The following is a 24,826-nucleotide window of genomic DNA, read 5'->3' on the forward strand; positions in this document are numbered from 1 at the left end:
TAGAGTAAGTTTTAACTCTGTGAACTCAATGCACATATCAGAGAGCAGTTTCTTGGAATGCTTCTTTCTGGGTTTTATTTGATGATATTTCACTTTTCTCCATAGTCTTCAATGCGCTCTGAAATATCACTTTTTCGGTTTTACAGAACAGTATTCATACACTGCCTTATGAGAGAAGAGGTAAAACTCCCTGAGTGGAATGCACACATCACAAAGCAGTTTCTCAGAAAGCTTCTATCCAGTTTTTATCTGAAGATATTTCGTTTTTCACCATTGGCCTGAAGGTGCTCTGAATGACCCTTCGTGAATCCGTCCATAACTGCGTTTCAAAACTCTGTAATAGAAAGAAAGTTTTACCTATGTTTGATGAATGAACATATCTATCACAAAGCTGTTTCACAGAAAGCTTCTTTCTTGATTTTCTCTGAGTATATTTCCTTTTTCACCATAGACATCCATATACTCCTGAATGTCCCCTGTTAGCCTTTTCTCCAAAAAAGATTGCCCAATCCTCTATGAGAAGAAAAGTATAACTCTGTGAGTGGAATGCACACTTCACAAAGCAGCTCCTTGGAAATCTTCTCTCCAGTTTCCGTCTGAAGATATTTTGGTTTTCACCATAAGCCTCAAAGCACTCCCGAGTATCCCTTAGCTGACTAAACTAAAACAATGTTAGAATACTGCTCAATGGAAACAGAAGCTTAACTGTGTGAGTGGAATTCACAAGACAAAGAGCAGTTTCACAGAAAGTTTCCTTCTGGTTTTTATCAGAGGGTATTTCTTTTTCAGCATATTCTTAAGAGCGTTCCCAAATGTCCTTTCTCACGTTCCTCAGAAAGAGTGATTTCAAACTGCTCAATCCAAAGAATGATTTAACCCTATGAGATGAATACACAGGTCACAAAGCAGTTGCTCAGAAAGCTTCTCTCCAGTTTTCAACGGAAGACATTTCCTTTCTCGTCACAGGCCTAGGTCGTCACTTAATATCCCTTCGCAGAATCCTCAAAGACAGACTTTCCAAACTGAGAAATGTAGACTAAGCTTTAACTCTGTGAAATGAATGGACATGTCAAAGAGTAGTTTCCTGGAATGCATCTTTCTGGGTTTTATTGAACAACATTTCACTTTTTGCCATAGTCTTCAATGTACTCTGAATATCACATTTTTAGTTTTCCAGGAACAGTGTTCAAACAGTGCCTTATGAGAAGAAAGGTATAACTTCCTGAGTGGAATGCACACATCACCAAGCAGTTTCTCAGGAAGCTTCTCTCCAGTTTTTATCTGATAAAATTTACTTTTTAACCATAGGCCCGAGTGCGATCCCGAATATCCCTTCGCGGATCCATCCATGACAGAGTTTCCATGCTGCCTAATGTAAAGAAAGCTTTATCCATGTGAGATGAATAAACATAGCAAAAAGCAGATTCACAGAATGCTTCTTTCCAGTTTTTATCTGAACATATTTCCTTTTTCACCATAGTCCTGAATGTGTTCCCGAATATCCCTTTGCGGATCCCTCCATGACAGAGTTTCTAAAGTGTGAAATGCAGAGAAAGATTTATCTATGTGAGATGAATACACATATATAAGAACAGTTTCACAGAACGGGTTTCCTAGATGCTGTATGAGAAGAGAGGTATAACACTGTGAGTGGAATGCACACGTTACAAAGCAGCACCTCGGAAAGCTTCTCTCCAGTTTCTATCAGAACATATTTCCATTTTCACCGTAAGCCTCAAAGTGTTCCCGAATATCCCTATGCACACTAAACATAAACAGTGTTAGGAAACTGCTCAATGAAAAGTGAAGCTTAAATGGCCGAGTGGAATTCACATGACACAAAGCAGTTTCACAGGAAGCTTGCTTCCAGTTTTATCTGAAGGTATTTCTTTTTCAGCATATTCTAAAGAGCGTTCCCAAATTTCCTTTCTGAGGTCCCACAGAAACAGTGATTTCAAACTGCTCAATCCAAAGAACGATTTAACCCTACGAGATGAATACACACATCACAAAGCAGCTGCTCAGAAAGCTTCTCTCCAGATTTCAACGGAAGACATTTCCTTGCTCACCACAGGCCTCACGGCGCCACTTAATATCCCTTCACAGATTCCTCAAAGGTGGAGTTTCCAAACTGGGCAATGTAGAGTAAGTTTTAGCTCTGTGATATGAACACACATATCAGAGAGCAGTTTCTTGGAACACTTCTTTCTGTGTTTCATTTGAGGATATTTCACTTTTTGTCGTAGTCCTCAATGCACTCCAAAATATCACTTTTTCGGTTTTACAGGAACAGTGTTCAAACACTGCCTTATGGAAAAGAGGTATAACTCCCTGAGGGGAATGCACACATCACCAAGTAGTTTCTCAGAAAGCCTCTCTCCAGTTTTTATCTGAAGATATTTCCTTTTTCACCACAGGACTGAATGTGCTCCTGAATTTCCCTTCGTGGATCCGTCCATGATGGAGTTTCCAAACTGCGTAATCTAAAGAAAGTTTTATCTATGTGAGATGAATAAAAATATATATCACAAAGCAGTTTCGCAGAAAGCTTCTTTCCTGTTTTTCTCTGAGGATATTTCCCTTTTCACAATAACCACACATATACTCTCGAATATCCCTTGGTAGCTTTTTGTCCAAAAGGGATTCCCAAATCCTCTATGAAAAGAAAGGTATAACTCTGTGAGTGAAATGCACACGTCACAAAGCAGCTCCTCTGAAAGCTTCTCTCCAGTTTCTATCTGAAGATATTTCCGTTTTCATCATAAGCCTCATAGTGCTCCCGAATATCCCTTTGCAGACTAAACACAGTGTTAGAATACTGCTCAATGGGAAGACAAGCTGAACTGTGGGAGTGGAATACACACGACACAGAGGAGTCTCACAGAAAGCTTCCGTTTGTTTTTTATCTGAGGGTATTTCTTTTTCAACATATTCTAAATAGAATTCCCAAATTTCCTTTCAGGTTCCACAGAAGCAGTGATTTCAAACTCTTCAATGCAAAGAATGATTTAACTGAATGAGGATAATACACATATCAGAAAGCAGCTGCTCAAAAGCTTCTCTGCAGTTTCAAAGAAAGACATTTCCTTGCTCACCACAGTTCTCCGGGAGCCACTTAATATCCCTTCGCAGAATCCTCAAAAACAGATTTTCCAAACTGGGAAATGTAGAATAAGCTTTAACACTCTGAAATGAATGCACATCTCAGAGAGCAGTTTCTTGGAATGCTTCATTCTGGGTTTTATTTCAGGATATTTCACTTTTCGCCATAGTCTTCCATGAGCTCCAAAATATTTCATTTTCGGTTTTATAGGAATAGTGTTCAAACACTGCCTTATGAGAAAAGAAGTACAACTCCCTGAGTGGAATGCACGCATCACAAAGCAGTTTCTCAGAAAGCTTCTCTCCAGTTTTTATCTGAAGATATCTCCTTATTCACTGTAGGCCTGAATGTGCTCCCGAATGTCCCTTCGTGGATCCGTCCATGATGGAGTTTCCAAACTATAATATGAGGAAAGTTTTATCTATGTGAGATGAATAAACATATCTATCACAAAGCAGTTTCACAGAAATCTTCTTTCCAGTTTTTGTCTGAGGATATTTCCTTTTTCATCATAGCCGTCCATATACTCCCGAATGTCCCCTGGTATCTTTTTCTGCAAAAGTAATTCCCCAATCCTCCATGAAAAGGAGGATTTCTCTCTGTGAGTGGAATGCACACGTCACAAAGCAGCTCCTCAGAAAGCTTCTCTCCAGTTTCTATCTGAAGATATTTCCTTTTTCACTGTAAGCCTCAAAGAGCTCCCGAATATCCCTTTGCAGACTAAACAAAAACAGTGTTAGAATACTGCTCAATGAAAAGAGAAGCTTAACTGTGTGAGTGGAATACACGCGACACAGAGCAGTTTCATAGAAAGTTTCCTTTTGTTTTTTATCTGAGGGTATTTCTTTTACAGCATATTCTAAAGAGCATTCCCAAATGTCCTTTCACATATTCCACAGAAACAGGGATTTCAAACTACTCTATCCAAAGAATGATTTAACTCCATGAGATGAATACATACATCACAAAGAAGTTCCTTAGAAAGCTTCTCTCCGATTTTGATTGGAAGACGTTTCTTTGCTAACCACAAGCCACTGGGTGCCACTTAATATCCCTTCAGAGATTACTCAAAGACAGAGTTTCCAAACTGGGCAACGTAGAGAAATGAATGCACATATCAGAGAGAAGTTTCTTGGAAAGCTTCTCTCTGGGTTTTATTTGAGGATATTTCACTTTTCTCCATAGTCTTCAATGTGCTCTGATATATCACTTTTTCGGTTGTACAGGAACAGTGTTCAAACATTGCCTTATGAAAAAAGAGGTATAACTCCCTGAGTGAAATGCACACATCACAAAGCAGTTTCTCAGAAAGCTTCCCTCCAGTTTTTATCTGAAGATATTTCTTATTTCACCATAGGCCTGAATGTGCTCCCGAATGTCCCTTCACGAATCCATCCATGACTGCGTTTCCAAACTGCGAAATAGAAAGAAAGTTTTATCTATGTGAGATGAAAAAACATATCTATCACAAAGCAGATTCACAGAAAGCTTCTTTCCAGTTTTTGTCTGAGGATATTTCCTTTTTCACCCTAGCAGTCCCTATGCTTCCAAATGTCCTCTGGTAGCTTTTTCTCCAAAAGGGATTCCCCAATCCTCTATGAGAAGTAAAGTATAACTCTGTGAGTGGAATGCACACGTCACAAAGCAGCTCCTGGGAAATCTTCTCTCAAGGTTCTATCTGAAGATATTTCCGTTTTCATAATAAGCCTCAATGCGCTCCTGAGTATCCCTTAGCTGACTAAAGTAAAACAGTGTTAGAATACTGCTCAATGAAAACAGAAGCTTAACTGTGTGAGAGGAATTCACCTTACACAGAGGAGTTTCACAGAAAGATTCCTTCTGCTTTTCATCGGAGGGCATTTCTTCTTCAGCACATTCTTAAGAGGGTTCCGAAATGCCCTTTCTCGGGTTCTCGGTTGAAAGGGTGATTTCAAACCGCTCAATCCAAAGAATGATTTAACTCTATGAGATGAATACAAATATCACAAAGCAGTTGCTCAGAAAGCTTCTCTCCAGGTTTCAACAGAAGACATTTCCTTGCTCGCAGCAGGCCTCCGGTCGCCACTTAATATCCCTTTGCAGAATCCTCAAAGACAGACTTTCCAAACTGGGAAATGTAGAGTACACTTTCACTCTCTGAAATGAACACACATTCAGAGAGCAGTTTCTTGGAACTCTTCTCTCTGGGATTTATTTGAGGATATTTCACTTTTCGCCATAATCTTCAATGCTCTCCAAAATATCACTTTTTCGGTTTTACAGAAACAGTGTTCAAACACTGCCTTATGAGAAAAGAGGTATAAATCCCTGAGTGGAATGCACACATCACATAGCAGTTTCTCAGAAATCTTCTATCGAGTTTTTATCTGCAGATATCTCATTTTTCACTCTAGGCAGCAATGTTCTCCTGAATGTCCTTTCGTGGATCTGTCCATGACGGAGTTTCCAAACTGCCTAATATAAGGAAAGTTTTATCTATGTGAGATGAGTAAACATATCTATCACAAAGCAGTTTCGCAGAAAGCTTCTTTCCCGTTTTTGTCTGAAGATATTTCCTTTTTCACCATAGCCGTCCCTATATTCCCGAATGTTCTCTGGTAGCTTTTAATCTAAACGGGATTCCCCAATCCTCCATAAGAAGAAAGGTATAATTCTGTGAGATGAATGCACACGTCACAAAGCAGCTCTTCAGGAAGCTTCTCTCCTGTGTCTATCTGAAGATATTTCTTTTTTCACAGTAAGCCTCAAAGCGCTCCCAAATATCTCTTTGCAGACTAAACAAAAACAGTGTTAGAATACTGCTCAATGAAAAGAGAAGCTTGCCTGTGTGTGCGGAATTCATGCGACACAGAACAGTTTCACAGAAAGCTTCTTTCTGCTCTCTATCTGAGGTTATTTCTTTTTCAGGATATTCTAAAGAGCATTCCCGGCTGGGCGCGGTGGCTCAAGCCTGTAATCCCAGCACTTTGGGAGGCCGAGACGGGCGGATCAAGAGGTCAGGAGATCGAGACCACCCTTGCTAATGCGGTGAAAACCCGTCTCTACTAAAAAATACAAAAAACTAGCCGGGCGAGGTGGCGGGCGCCTGTAGTCCCAGCTACTCGGGAGGCTGAGGCAGGAGAATGGCGTAATCCCGGGAGGCGGAGCTTGCAGTGAGCTGAGATCCGGCCACTGCACTCTACTCTAGCCTGGGCGACAGAGTGAGACTCTGTCTCAAAAAAAAAAAAAAAAAAAAAAAAAAAAAAAAAAAAAAAGCATTCCCAAATGTCCTTTCTCCGGTTCCACAGAAAGAGTGATTTCAAACTGCTCAATCCAAAGTATGGTTTAACTCTATGAGCCTAATACACACATCACAAAGCACTTGCTCAGAAAGCTGCTCTTGAGTTTTCAATGGAAGACATTTCCTTGCTCACCACAGGACTCCAGTTGCCACATAATATCCCTTCGCAGGATCCTCAAAGACAGATTATCCAAACTGGGAAATGTAGAGTAAGCTTTAACTTTGTGAAATGAATGGACATGTCACAGAGCATTTTCTTGGAATGCTTCTTTCTGGGTTTCATTTGACGACATTTCACTTTTTGATGTAATCTTCAATGCACTCTGAATATCACTTTTTTAATTTTACAGGAACACAGTTCAAACAGTGTCTTATGAGAAGAAAGACAAAACTCCCTGAGTGGAATGCACACATCACCAAGCAGTTTCTCAGAAAGCTTCTCTCCATTTTTTATCTGATGATATTTTCTTTTTCACCATAGGCCCAAATGTGATTCCGAATATCCCTTCGTGGATCCATCCATGACAGAGTTTCCAAGCTGTGTAATGTAAAGAAAGCGTTATCTATGTGAGATGAATAAAAATATCAAAAAGCAGATTCACAGAATGCTTCTTTACAGTTTTTATCTGAAAATATTTCCTTTTTCACCATAGCCCTGAATGTGCTCCTGAATGTCCCATCATGGATCCATCCATGACAAAGTTTCCAAGCTTCGTAATGTAAAGAAAGTTTTATCTATGTGAGACGAATACACATATCCCAGAGAAGTTTCACAGAAAGATTCTTTCCAGTTTTTGTCTGAGGCTATTTCCCTTTTCCCGATGGGCATCAAGGTGCTCCCGAATATCACTTGGTACCTGTTTCTCCAAAAGGGTTTCCCCAATGCTGTATGAGAAGAGAGTTATAACACTGTGAGTGGAATGCACACATCACAAAGAAGTTCCTCGGAAAGCTTCTGTCCAGTTTCGGTCTGAACATACTTCCTTTTTCACCATAAGCCTCAAAGTGTTCCCGAATATCCCATCACACACTAAACATTAACAGGGTTAGAAAACTGCTCAATGAAAAGAGAGGCTTAACTGAATGAGAGGAATTAAGATGACACAGAGCAGTTTCACAGAAAGCTTCCTTCTGGATTTTACCTGAGGATATTTCTTTCTTCATATTCTAAGACTCATTCCCAAATGTCGTTCCTCAGATTCCATAAAAACAGTGACTTCAAGCTGCTCAATCCAAAGAATGGTTTAACTCTATGAGACGAATACACATATCACAAAGTGGTTGCTCAGAAAGCTTCTCTGCAGGTTTCATCAGAAGACGTTTCCTTGCTCACCACAATCCTGTGGGCATCACTAAATATACCTTCACAGATTCTTCAAAGACAGAGTTTCGAAACTGGGCAACATCGAGTAAGCATTAACTCTGTGAAATGAATGCACATATCAGAGAGCAGTTTCTTGGAATGCTTCTTTCTCGATTTTATTTCACTATATTTCACTATTTGCCATAGTGTTCAATACGCTCCAAAATATCACTTTTTCGGTTTTACAGAAACAGTGCTCAAACACTGCCTTATGAGAAAAGAGGTATAACTCTCTGAGTGGAATGCAAACATCACAAAGCAGTTTCTCAGAAAGCTTCTATCCAGTTTTTATCTGAAGACATTTTCTTTTACACTGTAGGCCTGAATGTGCTCCTGAATGTCCCTTCGCTGATCTGTTCATTACAGACTTTCAAAACTGCATAATATAAGGAAAGTTTTATCTATGTGAGATGAATAAGCATATCTATCACTAAGCAGTTTCACAGAAATATTCTTTCCAGTTTTTCTCTATGGACATTATCTTTTTCACCATAGCCGTCCCTATACTCCCGAATGTCCCTTGGTAACTGTTTCTCCAAAAGGGATTCCCCAATCCTCTATGAGAAGAAAAGTATAACTCTGTGAGTGGAATGCACACATCACAAAGCAGCTCCTTGGAAATCTTCTCTCCTGTTTTTATCTGAAGACGTTTCCATTTTCACCATAATCCTCAAAGCGCTCCCGAGTATCCATTAGCTGACTAAAGTAAAACAGTGTGTTAGAATACTGCTCAATGAAAACAGAATCTTAAATGTGTGAGTGGAATTCACGTGACACAGAGTAGTTTCACAGAAATCTTCCTTTGGTTTTTATCGGTTGATATTTCTTTTTCAACATATTTTTAAGAGCATTCCCAAATGTCCTTTCTGAAGTTACACAGAAATAGTGATTTCACACTGCTCAATTCAAAGAATGACTTAACTTTATGAGATGAATACACACATCACAAAGCAGTTGCACAGAAAGCTTCTCTCCAGTTTTCAATGGAAGACACTTCCTTGCTCGCCACAGGCCATCTGTCGCCACTAAATATCCTGAAAGACAGACTTTCCAAACTGGGAAATGAAGAATAAGCTTTAACTCTCTGAAATGAATGCACACGTCAGAGAGCAGTTTCTTGAAACGCTTATTTCCAGGTTTTATTTCAGGATATTTCACTTTTTGCTTTAGTCTTCCATGTGCTCTAAAATATTATTTTTTTGGCTTTACAGGAGCAGTGCTCACACAATGCCTTATGAGAAAAGAGGTATAACTCTCTGGGTGGAATGTACACAACATAAAGCAGTTTTTCAGAAAGCTTCTCTCCAGTTTTTATCTGAAGATATCTCCTTTTTCACCGTAGGCCTGAATGTGCTCCTGATTGCCCCTTCGCAAATCCGTCCATGATGGAATTTCCACACTGCCTAATATAAGGAAAGTTTTATCTATGTGAGACGAATAAATATATCTATCAGAAAGCAGTTTCACAGAAATCTTCTTTCGAGTTTTTGTCTTTGGATATTTCCTTTTTCACCATAGGCCTGAATGTGATCCCGAATGTCCCTTTGTGGTTCGTCCATGATGCAGTTTCCAAGCAGAGTAATATAAAGAGAGCTTCATGTATGTGTAATGAATAAACATAGCAAAAAGCAGATACACAGAAAGCTTCTTTCCAGTTTTTATCTGAAGATATTTCCTTTTTCATCATAGTCCTGTATGGGCTCCCGAATGTCCCTTCGTGGATCCGTCCATGACAGAGTTTTCCTGCTGTGTAATGTAAAGAAAGCTTTATCTAGGTGAGATGAATACACATATCACAGAGCAGTTTCACAGAAAGCTTCTTTCCAGATTTTGTGTGAAGCTATTTCACTTTTCACCATAGGCGTCAATATTCTCCCGTATATCTCATGGTACCTTTTTCTCCAAAAGGGTTTCCGTGATGCTGTATGAGAAGAGAGGTATAACACTTTGAATGGAATGCACACGTCAAAAGCTGTTCCTCAGAAAGCTTCTCTCCAGTTTGTATCTGGACATACTTCCTTTTTCACTGTAAGCTTCAAAGTGCTCCTGAATATACCTTTGCATGCTAAACATAAACAGTGTTAGAAAACTGCTCAATGAAAAGAGATGCTTAAATGAGCGATAGGAATTAACATGACACACAGCAGTTTCACAGAAAGCTTCCTTCTGCTTTTTATCTGAGGATATTTCTTTCTCCATATTCTATAGAGCATTCCAAAATGTCCTTCATCAGATTCCATAGAAATAGTGATTTCAAAGTGCTCAATCCAAAGAATGCTTTAACTCTATGAGATGAATACACACATCACAAAACAGTTGCTCAGAAAGCTTCTCTCCAGTTTTCAACAGAAGGCATTTCCTTGCTCACCACAGGCCTCCGGGCACCACTTAATACCCCTTTGCAGATTCCTCAAAGACAGAGTTTTCGAACTGGGCAATGTAGAGTAAGTTTGAACTCTGTGAAATGAATGCACATATCAGAGAGCAGTTTCTTGCAATGCTGCTTTCTGGATTTTATTTGAGGATATTTCACTTTTCGCCATAGTTCACAATGTGCTCCAAAATATCACTTTTTTGGTTTTACAGAATAGTGTTCAAGCACTGCCTTAAAAGAAAAGAGGTATAACTACCTGAATGAGATGCAAACATCGCAAAGCAGTTTCACAGAAAACTTCTCTCCAGTTTTTATCTGAAGGAATTTTCTTTTCTGTCATAGGCCTGAATTTGATCCCGAATATCCCACCTTGCATCTGTCCATGATGGAGTTTCGAGGCTGCGTAATGTAAAGAAAGCTTTATCTATGTGAGATGAATAAATATAACAAAAGCAGATTTACAGTACACTTCTTTCTAGTTTTTATCTGAAGATATTTACTTTTTCACCATATTCCTGAATGTGCTCCCGAGTGTCCCATCATGCATCCATCCATGACGGAGTTTCCAAACTGTACTGTAAAGAAAGTTTTATCTATGTGAGATGAATATACATATCTATCACTAAGCACTTTCACAGAAAATTTCTTTCCAGTTTTTGTCTGAGGATATTTCCTTTTACACCATAGCTGTCCATATACTCCCGAAGGTCCCTATTTAGCTTTTTCTCCAAGAGGGATTCTCCAATCCTCTATGAGAAGGAAGGTATAACTCTGTGAGTGGAATGCACACATCACAAAGCAGCTCCTCTGAAAGTTTCTCTCCAGTTTTTATCTGAAGATATTTCCCTTTTCACCATAAGCCTAAAAGCCCTCACAAATATCCCTTCGCAGGCTAAACACAGTGTTAGAAAACTGCTGAATGAAAAAGAGATACTTAACTGAGTTCAAGGAATTCACACAACACAAAGCAGTTTCATAGAAAGCTTCCTTCTGCTTTTTATCTGAGGATATTCCTTTCTCCATATTCTAAAGAGAGGTCCCAGATATTCTTCCTAAGATTCCACAGAAACAGTGATTTCAAACTGCTCAATCCAAACCGGGTTTAACTCTAGGAAGTGAATACACACATCACAAAGCAGTTGCTCAGAAAGTTTCTCTCCAATTTTCATCAGAAGACATGTCATTGCCCACCACAGGCCTCTGGGTGTCACTAAATATCCCTTCACAGATTCCTCAGAGACAGAGTTTCCAAACTGGGTAACGTAGAGTAAGCTTTAACTCTGGGAAATGAATGCTCATATCAGAGAGCAGTTTCTTGGAACGCTTCTTTCTGAGTTTTATTTGAGGATATTTCACTTTTCACCGTAGTCCACAATGTGCTCTGAAATATCACTTTTTTGCTTTTACAGGAATAGTGTTCAAACACTGCCTTTAAAGAAAAGAGGTATAACTACCTGATTGGAATGCAAACATCACAAAGCAGTTTCACAGAAAACTTCTCTCCAGTTTTTATCTGAAGGAATTTTCTTTTTCACCATAGGCCTGAATTTGATCCTGAATATCCCACCATGCATCTGTCCATTACGGAGTTTCCAGGCTGTGTAATGTAAAGAAAGCTTTATCTATGTGAGATGAATAAACATAACAAAAGCAGATTCACAGTATGCTTCTTTCCAGTTTTTATCTGAAGATATTTCCTTTTTCACCATATTCCTGAATGTGCTCCCGAATGCCCCATTGCATGTCCATCCATGTCGGAGTTTCCAAACTGTGTACTGTAAAGAAAGTTTTACTTATGTGAGATAAATGTACGTATCTATCACAAAGCAATTTCACAGAAAATTTCTTTCCAGTTTTTGTCTGAGGATTTTCCTTTTTCACCATAGCCGTCCATATACTCCCAAAGGTCCGTATTTAGTTTTTTTCTCCAAGAGGGATTCTCCAATCCTCTATGAGAAGGAAGGTATAACTCTGTGAGTGGAATGTACACATCACAAAGCAGCTCCTCTGAAAGTTTCTTTCCAGTTTTTATCAGAAGATATTTCCGTTTTCACCATAAGCCTCAAAGGGCTCACGAATATTCCTTCACAGAATAAACACAGTGTTAGGAAACTGCTGAATGAAAAACAGAAGCTTAACTGAGTGAAAGGAATTCACACGACACAAAGAAATTTCACAGAAAGCTTCCTTCTGCTTTTTATCTGATGATATTTCTTTCTCCATATTCTAAAGAGAGTTCCCAGATATTCTTCCTAAGATTGCACAGAAACAGTGATTTCAAACTGCTCAATACAAACCATGGTTTAACTCTAGGAAGTGAATACACACAGCACAAAGCAGTTGCTCAGAAAGTTTTTCTCCAATTTTCATCAGAAGACATGTCGTTGCCCACCACAGGCCTCTGGGAGCCACTAAATATCCCTTCACAGATTCCTCAGAGACAGAGTTTCCAAACTGGGTAATGTAGAGTAAGCTTTAACTCTGGGAAACGAATGCTCATATCAGAGAGCAGTTTCTTGGAATGCTTCTTTCTGTGTTTTATCTGAGGATATTTCACTTTTTGCCATAGTCTTCAAAGTGCTCCAAAATATCATTTTTCGGTTTTTCAGGAACAGTGTTCAAACACTGCCCTATGGGAAAAGATGTATAATTCCCTGAGTGGAATGCAAACATCCCAAAGCAGTTTCTTAGAAAGCTTCTCTCCTGTTTTTATTGGAAGAGTTTTCCTTTTCCACCATAGGCATGAAGGTGTCCTGAATGTCCTTTTGCGGATCCGTCCATGACGGAGTTTCCAAACTGCATAATATAAAGAAAGTTTTATCTATGTCTGATGAATACACATATCTATCAAAAAGCAGTTTCACAGAAAGCGTCTTTCCAGTTTTGGTCTGAGGATATTTCTTTTTTCACAGTAGCCGTCCATATACTCCTGAATGTCCCTTGGTAGCTTTTTCTCCAAAAGAGATTCCCCAATCCTCTATGAGAAGAAAGGCATAACTCTGTGAGTGGAATGCACATGTTCCAAAGCAGCTCCTCGGAAAGGTTCTCTCCAGTTTCTATCTGAAGATATTTCCATTATCACCATAAGCCTGAAAGTGCTCCTGAATATCACTGCGAAGACTAAACACAGTGTTAGAATATGACTCAATGAAAAGAGAAGCTGAACTGTGTGAGTTTAATTCAAAAGACACAGAGCAGTTTCACAGAAAGCTTCCTTCTGTTTTTTCTCTGCTGGTATTTCCTGATCTGCATATTCTAAAGAGCATTCCCAAATGTCCTTTCTCAGATTCCACAGAAACAGTGATTTCAAACTGCTCAATCCAAAGAATGATTTAACTCTATGAGATGAACACACACATCACAAAGCAGTAACTCAGAGGGCTTCTGTCCAGTTTTCATTGGAAGACATTTCCTTGTTTACCATAGGCCTCCAGGTGTCACTTGCCATTCCTTCCCAGATTCCTCAAGGACAGAGTTTCCAAACTGGACAATGTAGACTAAATTTTAACTCTGGGAAACGAATGCACATATCAGAGAGCAGATTCTTGAAATGCTTCTTTCTGGGTTTTATCTGAGGATATTTCCCTTTTCTCCATAGTCTTCAATGTGCTCCGAAATATCACTTTTTTGGATTTACTGGAACAGTGTTCAAACACTGCCTTATGAGAAAAGAGGTATAACTTCCGGAGTGTAATGCACACATCACAAAGCAGTTTCTCAGAAAGCTTTTCTCCAGTTTTTATCTGAAGATATTTATTTACCAAGAGTCCTGAATTTGCTCCCGAATGTCAATTCATGAATCCATCCATGATGGAATTTCCAAACTGCCCAATATAAAGAAAGTTTTATCTATGTGAGATGAATAAACATATCTATCACAAAGCATTTACAGAGAAAGCTTCTTTTCAATTTTTGCCTGAGGATAATTCCTTTTTCACCATAGCCCTCCATATGATGAATGTCCCTTGGTAGCTTTTTCTCTAAAAGGGATTTCCCAATCCTCTATGAGAAAAAAGGTATAATTCTGTGAGTGGAATGCACACGTCACAAAGCAGCTCCTCGGAATGCTTCTCTCCTCTTTCTATCTCAAGATATTTCGGTTTTCACCATAAGCCTCAACGTGCTCCAGGATATCCCTTCACAGACTAAATATAAACAGTTTTAGAAAACTTCTCAAAGAAAACAGAAGCTTAACAAGGGAGAGGAATTCACTTGATACATAGCACTTTTTTAAAACTTTCTTCTGGTTTTCATCTGAAGATATTTCTTTCTCCATATTCTAAAAAGCATTCCCAAATATCCCTTTGTGGACTAATCTAAAACAGTGCTAGAATACTGCTCAATGAAAACAGAAGCTTAACTGTGTGAGTGGAATTCACATGACACAGAGCAGTTTCACAGAATGCCTCCTTCTGGTTTTTATCTGAGGGTCTTTCTTTTTCAGCATATTCTTAAGAGCGTTCCCAAATGTCCTTTCTCAGGTTCCACAGAAACAGCAATTTCAACCTGCTCAATCCAAAGAATGATTTAACTCTATGAGATGAATACACACATCACAAAGCAGTTGCTCACAAAGCTTCTCTCCAGTTTTCAACACAAGGCATTTCCTTGCTCAACACAGGCCTCCGGGCGCCACTTACTACTCCTTCACAGATTCATGAAAGACAGAGTTTCCAAACTGGGCAATGTAGAGTAAGCTTTAATTCTGTGAAATGAATGCACATATCAGAGAGCAGATTCTTGGAATGCTTCTTTCTCGGTTTTATTTGATTATATTTCATTTTTCACCATAGTCTTCAAGACGCTACGAAATATCACTTTTTCAGTTTTACAGGAATAGTGTTCAAACACTGCCTTATAGGAAAAGAGATATAACTCCCTGAGTGGAATGCACGCATCACAAAGCAGTTTCTCAGAAAGCTTCTCTCCAGTTTTCATCTGATGATATTTCGTTTTTCACCCTAGGCCCAAATGTGATCCCGAATATCCCTTCGCGGATCCATCCATGACGGAGTGTCCAAGCTGCGTAATATAAAGAAAGCTTCATATATGTGCGATGAATAAACATAGCAAAAAGCAGATTCACAGAAAGCTTCTTTCCAGTTTTTATCTGAATATATTTCCTTTTTCACCATAGTCCTAAATGCGCTCCTGAATGTCCCTTCGCGGATCTGTCCAGGACAGAGTTTCCAAGCTTCGTAATGTAAAGAAAGCTTTATCTATGTGAGATGAATGCACATATCACAGAACAGTTTCACAGAAAGATTCTTACCAGTTTTTGTCTGAGGCTATTTCCCTTTTCACCGTGGGCGTCAATATGCTCCTGAATGTCACTTGGTACCTTTTTCTCCAAAAGAGTTTCCCCGATGCTGTACGAGAAGAGAGATATAACACTGTGACTGGAATGCGTACGTCACAAAGCAGCTCCTAAGAAAGCTTCCCTCCAGTATCTATCAGAACATATTTCATTTTTCATCGTAAGCCTCAAACCGCTCCCGAATATCACTTCCCATGCTAAACATAAACAGGATTAGAAAACAGCTCAATGAAAAGAGAGGCTTAACTGAGCCAGAGGAATTGAGATGACACAAAGCAGTTTCACAGAAAGCTTTATTTTGGGTTTTACCTGAGGATATTTCTTTCTCCATATTCTAATGAGCGTTCCCAAATGTCCTTCCTCAGATTCCACAGAAACAGTGATTTCAAACTACTCAATCCAAAGAATGGTTTAACTCTATGAGAGGAATACTCACATCACAAGGCAATTGCTCAGAAAGCTTCTCTCCAGTTTTCACCAGAAGACGTTTCCTTGCTCACCAGAAGCCTCCAGGCATCACTTAATATCCCTTCACAGATTCCTCAAAGACAGAGTCTCCAAAAGCCTACTCTCTGCAACATAGAGTAGGCTTTAACTCTGTGAAATGAATGCACATATCAGAGAGCAGTTTCTTGGAACGCTAGTCTCTGGTTTTTATTTGAGAATATTTCACTTTTTGCCATAGTCTTCAATTACGTCCAAAATATTACTTTTTGGTTTTACAGGAACAGTGTTCAAACACTGTCTTATGAGAAAAGAGTTATCTCCTTTTTCGCTGTAGGTCTGAATGTGCTTACGAATTTCCCTTCACGGATCCGTCCATGATGGAGTTTCCAAACTGCACAATATAAGGAAAGTTTTATCTATGTGAGATGAATAAACATATGTATCGCAAAGCAGTTTCACAGAAATCTTCTTTCCAGTTTTTCTCTGAGGATATTTCCTTTGTCACCATAGCCATACATATACTCCGGAATGTCTTCTGGTAGCTTTTTCTCAAAAAAGGGATTCCCCAATCCTCTATGAGAAGTAAAGTATAACTCTTTGAGCGGAATGCACACGTCACAAAGTAGTTGCTTGGAAATCTTCTCTCCAGTTTCTATCTGAAGATGTTTCTGTTTTCACCATAGACCTCAAAGTGCTTCTGACTCTCCCTTAGCTGATTAAACTAAAACAGTTTAGAATACTACTAAATGAAAACAGAAAATAAACTGTGCAAGTGGAAATCACATGACACAGAGCAGTTTCACAAAAAGCTTCCTTCTGATTTTAATTGGAGGGTATTTCCTTTTCAGCATATTCTTGAGAACGTTCCCAAATGTCCTTTCTCAGGTTCCACAGAAAGAGTGATTTCAAACTGCTCAATCCAAAGAATGATTTAACACTATGAGATAAATACACACATCACAAAGCAGTTGCTCAGAAAGCTTCTCTCCAGTTTTCAATGGAAGACATTTCCTTGCTCGCCACAGGCCTCATCCCTTCATAGAATCCTCAAAGACAGACTTTCTAAGCTGGGAAATGTAGAGTAAGCTTTAACTCGCTGAAATGAATGGACATGTCAGAGCGGTTTCTTGGAATGCTTCTTTCTGGCTTTTATTTCAGGATATTTCACTTTTCACGATAGTCTTCCATGCACTCCATAATATAATTTTTTCAGTTTTAAAGGAACAGTGTTCAAACACTGCCTTATGAGAAAAGAGGAATAACTTCCTGAGTGGAATGCACATATCACAAAGCAGTTTCTCAGAAAGCTTCTCTCCAGTTTTTATCTGAAGATATCTCCTATTCACCATAGTCCTGAAGTTTCACAGAAAGGTTCTTTCCAGTTTTTGTCTGAGGATATTTCCTTTTTCACCATAGCCGTCTATATACTCCCGAATGTCCTCTGGTAGCTTTTTCTCCAAAAGGGATTCTCCAATCCTCTATGAGAAAAAAAGGTATAATTCTGTGAGTGGAATGCACAGGCCACAAAGCAGCTCCTCAGGAAGCGTCTCTCCAGTTCCGATCTGATGATATTTCCTTTTTCACCATAAGCCTTAACGTGCTCCCGAATATCCCTTCGCAGACTAAACAAAAACAGTGTTAGAATACTGCTCAATGAAAAGAGAAGCTTAATTGTGTGAGTGGAATTCACTCGACACAGAGTAGTTTCACAGAGAGCAACTTTCCGGTTTCTATCTGAGGTTATTTCTTTTTCAGGATATTCTAAAGAACGTTTCCAAATGTCCCTTTTTAGATTCCACAGAAACAGTGATTTCAAACTGCTCAATCCAAAAAATGATTTAACTCTATGAGATGAATACAAACATCACAAAAGAGTTATTCAGAATGCTTCTCTCCAATTTTCAATGGAAGACATTTCCTTGCTGGCCACAGGCCTCCGGTCGCCACTTAATATCCCTTCACAGAATCCTCAAAGACAGACTTTCCAAATTGCGAAATGTGGAGTAAGCTATAACTCTGTGAAGTGAATGGACATGTCAGAGAGCAGTTTCTTGGAATGCTTCTTTCTGGGTTTTATTAGATGACATTTCACTTTTTGCCATAGTCTTCAATGTGCTCCGAATATCACTTTTTTAGTTTTACAGGAACAGTGTTCAAACAGTGCCTAATGAGGAAAAAGGTATAACACCCTGAGTGGAATGCACACATGATCAAGCAGTTTCTCAGAAAGCTTCTCTCCAGTTGTTAACTGATGATATTTCCTTTATCACCATAGGCCCGAATGTGATCCCAAATATACCTTCGCAGATCCATCCATGATGGAGTTTCCAAGCTGCATAATGTAAAGAAAGTTTTATCTATGTGAGCTGCATAAACATATCTATCACAAAACATTTACACAGAAAGCTTCCTTTCAGTTTTTTCCTGAGAATACTTCCTTTTTCACCGTAGCCCTCCATATGGTGAATGTCTCTTGGTAGTTTTCTTTCCAAAAGGGATTTCATAATCCTCTATGAGAAAAAAGATATAACTGTATGAGTGGAATGCACACATCACAAAGCAGTTCTTCGGAAAACTTCTATCCAGTTTCTATCTGAAGATATTCCTGTTTCACCGTAAGTCTCAAAGCGCTCCCAAATATCCCTTCACACGCTAAACATAAACAGGGTTGGAAAACTGCTCAGTGAAAAGAGAGGCTTAACTGAGCAAGGGGAATTAAGACGACACAGAGCAGTTTCACAGAAAGCTTCCTTCTGGATTGTACCTGAGGATATTTCCTTCTCCAAATTCTAAGGAGCATTCACAAATGTCCTTCCTCACATCCACAAAAACAGTGATTTCAAACTGCTCAATCCAAAGAATGATTTAACTCTATGAGATGAATACAAACATCACAAAAGAGTTGCTCAGAAAGCTTCTGTTCAATTTTCCATGGAAGACATTTCCTTGCTCGCCTCAGGCCTCCATTTGCCACTTAATATCCCTTCATAGATTCCTCAAAGAGAGAGTTTCCAAACTGGGCAATGTAGAGTAAGCTTTGACTCTGTGAATTGAATGCACATGTCAGAGAGTAGTTTCTTGGAATGCTTCTTTCTGAGATTTATTTGAGGATACTTCACTTTTCGCAATAGTGTTCAATGCACTCTGTAATATCACTTTTTCGATTTTACAGGAACAGTGTTCAAACACTGCCTTATGAGGAAACAGGTGTAACTCCCTGAGTGGAATGCACACATCACAAAGAAGTTTCTCAGAAAGCTTCTCTGCAGTTTTTATCAGAAGATATTTCCTATTTCACCATAGGGCAGAATGTGCTCCCGAATGTCCTTTCACGGATCCGTTCATGACGGTGTTTCAAAACTGCATAATAGAAAGAAAGTTTTATCTATGTGGGATGAATAAACATATCTATCACAAAGCAGTTTCACAGAAATCTTCTTTCCAGTTTTTGTATGAGGATATTTCCTTTAAACCATAGATGTCCACATACTCGCGAAGGTTGCCTGGTAGATTTTTCTCCAAAAGGGATTCCCCAATCATCTATGAGAAGGAAAGTATAACTCTGTGAGTGGAATGCACATGTCACAAAACAGGTCCTCATAAAGCTTCTCCCCAGTTTCTCTCTGAAGGTATTTCCATTTTCACTATAAGCGTCAAAGCACTCCAGAGTATCCCTTAGCTGACTAAACTAAAACAGTGTTAGAATACTGCTCAATGAAAACAGAAGCTTAACTGTGCGTGTGAAATTCACATGACACAGAGCAGTTTCACAGAAAGATTCCTTCTCGTTTTTATCCGAGGGTAATTCTTTTTCAGGACATTTTTAAGAGTGTTCCCAAATGTCCTTTCTCAGGTTCCACAGAAAGAGTGATTCCAAACTGCTCAATCCAAAGAATGATTTAACTCTACGAGATGAATACACACATCACAAAGCAGTTGCTCAGAAAGCTTCTTTCCAGTTTTCAACGGAAGACATTTCCTTGCTCGTCACAGGCCTCCGGTCGCCACTTAATATCCCTTCACAGAATCCTCAAAGACAGACTATCCAAACTGGGAAATGTAGAGTAAGCTTTGACTCTCTGAAATGAATGCACATGACAGAGAGCTGTTTCATAGAATGCTTCTTTCTGGGATGTATTTCAGGATATTTCACTTTTCACCATAGTCTTGCATGCACTCCGAAGTATTACATTTTTGGTGTTACAGGAACAGTGTTCAAACACTGCCTTATAGGAAAAGAGGTATAACTCCCTGAGTGGAATGCACACATCACAAAGCAGTTTCTCAGAAACCTTCTATCCAGTTTTTATCTGAAGATATCTCCTTTTTCATTGTAAGCCTCAAACGCTCCCGAATATCCCTTCGCAGACTAAATAAAAACAGTGTTAGAATACTGCTCAATGAAAAGAGAAGCTTAACTGTGAGAGTGGAATTCACGTGATACAGAGCAGTTTCACAGAAAGCTTCCTTCTGGTTTCTATCTGAGGTTATTTCTTTTTCAGGATATTCTTAAGTGAGTTCCCAAATGTCCTTTTTCAGGTTCCACAGAAAGAATGATTCCAAACTGCTCAATCCAAAGAATGATTTAACTCTACGAGATGAATACACACATCACAAAGCAGTTGCTCAGAAAGCTTCTTTCCAGTTTTCAATGGAAGACATTTCCTTGTTAATCACAGGCATCTGGTTGCCACTTAATATCCCTTCACAGAATCCTCAAAGACAGACTATCCAAACTGGGAAATGTAGAGTAAGCTTTGACTCTCTGAAATGAATGCACATGACAGAGAGCAGTTTCATGGAATGCTTCTTTCTGGGATTTATTTCAGGATATTTCACTTTTCACCATAGTCTTGCATGCACTCCGAAGTATTACATTTTCGGTGTTACAGGAACAGTGTTCAAACACTGCCGTATGACAAAAGAGGTAAAAATACCTCAGTGGAATGCGCACATCACAAAGCAGTTACTCAGAAACCTTCTCCGCAGTTTTTATCTGAAGATATCTCCTTTTTCATCGTAAGCCTCAAACGCTCCCGAATATCCCTTTGCAGGCTAAATAAAAACAGTGTTAGAATACTGCTCAATGAAAAGAGAAACTTAACTGTGAGAGTGGGATTCACGTGATACAGAGTAGTTTCACAGAAAGCTTCCTTCTGGTTTCTATCTGAGCTTATTTCTTTTTCAGGATATTCTTAAGTGAGTTCCCAAATGTCCTTTCTCAGGTTCCACAGGAAGAGTGATTTCAAACTGCTCAATCCAAAGAAAGATTTAAATCTATGAGATGAATACAGACATCACAAAGCAGTGGCTCAGAAAGCTTCTCTCCAGTTTTCATCGGAAGACATTTCCTAGCTCACCAGAGGCCTCTGGGCGCCACTTAATGTCCCTTCGCAGATTCCTCAAAGACAGAGTTTCCAATATGGGCAAAGCAGAGTAAACTTTAACTCTCTGAAATGAAGGCGAATGTCAGAGAGCTGTTTATTGTAATGCTTCTTTCTGGGTTTTATTTTAGGATATTTCACTTTTTCTATAGTCTACCATGCGCTTCAAAATATTACATTTTCGGTTTTACAGCAACGGTGTTCAAACACTGCCTTGTGAGACAAGAGGTATAACTACCTGAGTGCAATGCAAACATCACAAAGCAGTTTCTCAGAACACTCCTCTCCAGTTTTTATCTTAAGATATTTCCTTTTTCACCATAGGCCTGAATGTGCTCCTGAATGTTGCTTCGTGAATCCGTCTATGATAGAGTTTCAAAAGTGCATAATAGAAAGAAAGTTTTATCTATGTGAGATGAATAAATATATCTATCACAAAGCAGTTACACAATGTCACAAAGCAGTTACACACTTATGGTGAAAAAGTTTCCTTTATCACCATAAGCCTCAAAGCATTCCCAAATATCCCTTCACAGACTAAACAAAAACAGTGTCAGAATACTCCTCAATGAAAAGAGAAGCTTAATTGTGCGAGTGGAATTCACATGACACAGAGCAGTTTCACAGAAACCTTTCTTTTGGTTTCTATCAGAGGTTATTTCTTTTTCAGGATATTTTAAAGACCGTTCCCAAATGTCCTTTCTCAGATTCCCCAGAAAGAGTGATTTCAAACTGCTCAATCCAAAGAATGATTTAACTCTATGAGATGAATACAAACATCATAAAAGGTTGCTCAGAGGCCTGAATGTGCTCCAGAATGTCCCTTCACTGATCCATCCATGACAGAGTTTCCAAACAGTGAGATATAAGGAAAGTTTTTTCTATGTGAGATGAATAAACATAACCATCACAAAGCAGTTTCATGGAAAGCTTCTTTCCAGTTTTTGTCTGAGGACATTTCCTTTTTCACCGTAGCTGTTCATATATTCCCAAATGTTCCTTGGTAGTTTTTTCTCCAAAAGGGATTTCCCAATCCTCTATGGAAGAAAGGTATAATTCTGTGAGTGAAATGCACACATCACAAAGTAGCTCTTCGGAAAGTTTCTCTCTAGTTTCAATCTGAAGATATTTCCTTTTTCACCATAAGCCTCAAAGTGCTCCTGAATATCCTTTCACAGAATAAACAAAAACAGTGTTAGAATACTGCTCAATGGAAAGAGAAGCTAAACTGAGTGAGCAGAAATCACGAGACACAGAGTAATTTCAAGAAAGCTTCCTTCTGGTTTCTATCTGAAGTTATTTCTTTTTCAGGATATTCTAAAGAGTGTTCCCTTTTGACTTAGGATTGTCTTGGAGATGCGGGCTCTGTTTTGGTTCCATATGAACTTTAAAGCAGTTTTTCCCAATTCTGTGAAGAAACTCGTTGGTAGCTTGATGGGGATGGCATTGAATCTATAAATTACCTTGGGCAGTATGGCCATTTTCACGATATTGATTCTTTCTATCCATGAGCATGGTATGTTCTTCCATTTGTTTGTGTCCTCTTTGATTTCACTGAGCAGTGGTTTGTAGTTCTCCTTGAAGAGGTCCTTTACATCCCTTGTAAGTTGGATTCCTAGGTATTTTATTCTCTTTGAAGCAATTGTGAATGGAAGTTCAAAGCTGGAGGCATCACGCTACCTGACTTCAAACTATACTACAAGGCTACAGTAACCAAAACAGCATGGTACTGGTAACAAAACAGAGATATAGACCAATGGAACAGAACAGAGTCCTCAGAAATAATACCACACATCTACAGCCATCTGATCTTTGACAAACCTGAGAGAAACAAGAAATGGGGAAAGGATTCCCTATTTAATAAATGGTGCTGGGAAAATTGGCTAGCCATAAGTAGAAAGCTGAAACTGGATCCTTTCCTTACTCCTTATACGAAAATTAATTCAAGATGAATTAGAGACTTAAATGTTAGACCTAATACCATAAAAATCCTAGAGGAAAACCTAGGTAGTACCATTCAGGACATAGGCATGGGCAAAGACTTCATGTCTAAAACACCAAAAGCAACGGCAGCAAAAGCGAAAATTGACAAATGGGATCTCATTAAACTAAAGAGCTTCTGCACAGCAAAAGAAACTACCATCAGAGTGAACAGGCAACCTACAGAATGGGAGAAAATTTTGGCAATCTACTCATCTGACAAAGGGCTAATATCCAGAACCTACAAAGAACTCAAACAAATTTACAAGAAAAAAACAAACAACCCCATCAAAAAGTGGGCAAAGGATATGAACAGACATCTCTCAAAAGAAGACATTCATACAGCCAACAGACACATGAAAAAATGCTCATCATCACTGGCCATCAGAGAAATGCAAATCAAAACCACAATGAGATACCATCTCACACCAGTTAGAATGGCGATCATTAAAAAGTCAGGAAACAACAGGTGCTGGAGAGGATGTGGAGAAATAGGAACACTTTTACACTGTTGGTGGGATTGTAAACTAGTTCAACCATTATGGAAAACAGTCTGGCGATTCCTCAAGGATCTAGAACTAGATGTACCATATGACCCAGCCATCCCATTACTGGGTATATACCCAAAGGATTATAAATCATGCTGCTATAAAGACACATGCACACGTATGTTTATTGTGGCACTATTCACAATAGCAAAGACTTGGAATCAACCCAAATGTCCATCAGTGACAGATTGTATTAAGAAAATGTGGCACATGTACACCATGGAATACTATGCAGCCATCAAAAAGGATGAGTTTGTGTCCTTTGTAGGGACATGGATGCAGCTGGAAACCATCATTCTTAGCAAACTATCGGAAGAACAGAAAACCAAACACCGCATGTTCTCACTCATAGGTGGGAACTGAACAATGAGATCACTTGGACTCAGGAAGGGGAACATCACACACAGGGGCCTATCATGGGGAGGGGGGAGGGGGGAGGGGGGAGGGATTGCATTGGGAGTTATACCTGATGTAAATGACGAGTTGATGGGTACAGCACACCAACAAGGCACAAGTATACATATGTAACAAACCTGCACGTTATGCACATGTACCCTACAACTTAAAGTATAATAATAATAAATAAATTAAAAAAAAAAAAGGAAAAAAGAGTGTTCCCAAATGTCCTTTCTCAGATTCCACAGAAACAGTGATTTCAAACTGCTCAATCTAAAGAATGATTTAACTCTATGATATGAATGCAATCATCAAAAGATAGTTGCTCAGAAAGCTTCTCTCAATTTTCAATGGAAGACATTTCCTTGTTTGCCACAGGCCACCGGTTGCCACTTTATATCCCTTCCCAGAATTCTCAGAGACAGAATTCCAAAATGGGAAATGTAGAGTACGCTTTAACTCTGTGAAATGAATGGACATGTCAGAGAGCAATTTCTTGGATTACTTCTTTCTGAGATTTGACGACATTTCACTTTTCACCATAGTCTTCAATGTACTCCGAATATCACTTTTTTAGTTTTACAGGAACAGTGTTCAAACAGTGCCTTATGAGGAAAAAGGTATAAATCCCAGA

Source organism: Macaca mulatta, chromosome 8, assembly GCF_049350105.2.
Source record: "Macaca mulatta isolate MMU2019108-1 chromosome 8, T2T-MMU8v2.0, whole genome shotgun sequence".
Taxonomy (NCBI): Eukaryota; Metazoa; Chordata; class Mammalia; order Primates; family Cercopithecidae; genus Macaca; species Macaca mulatta.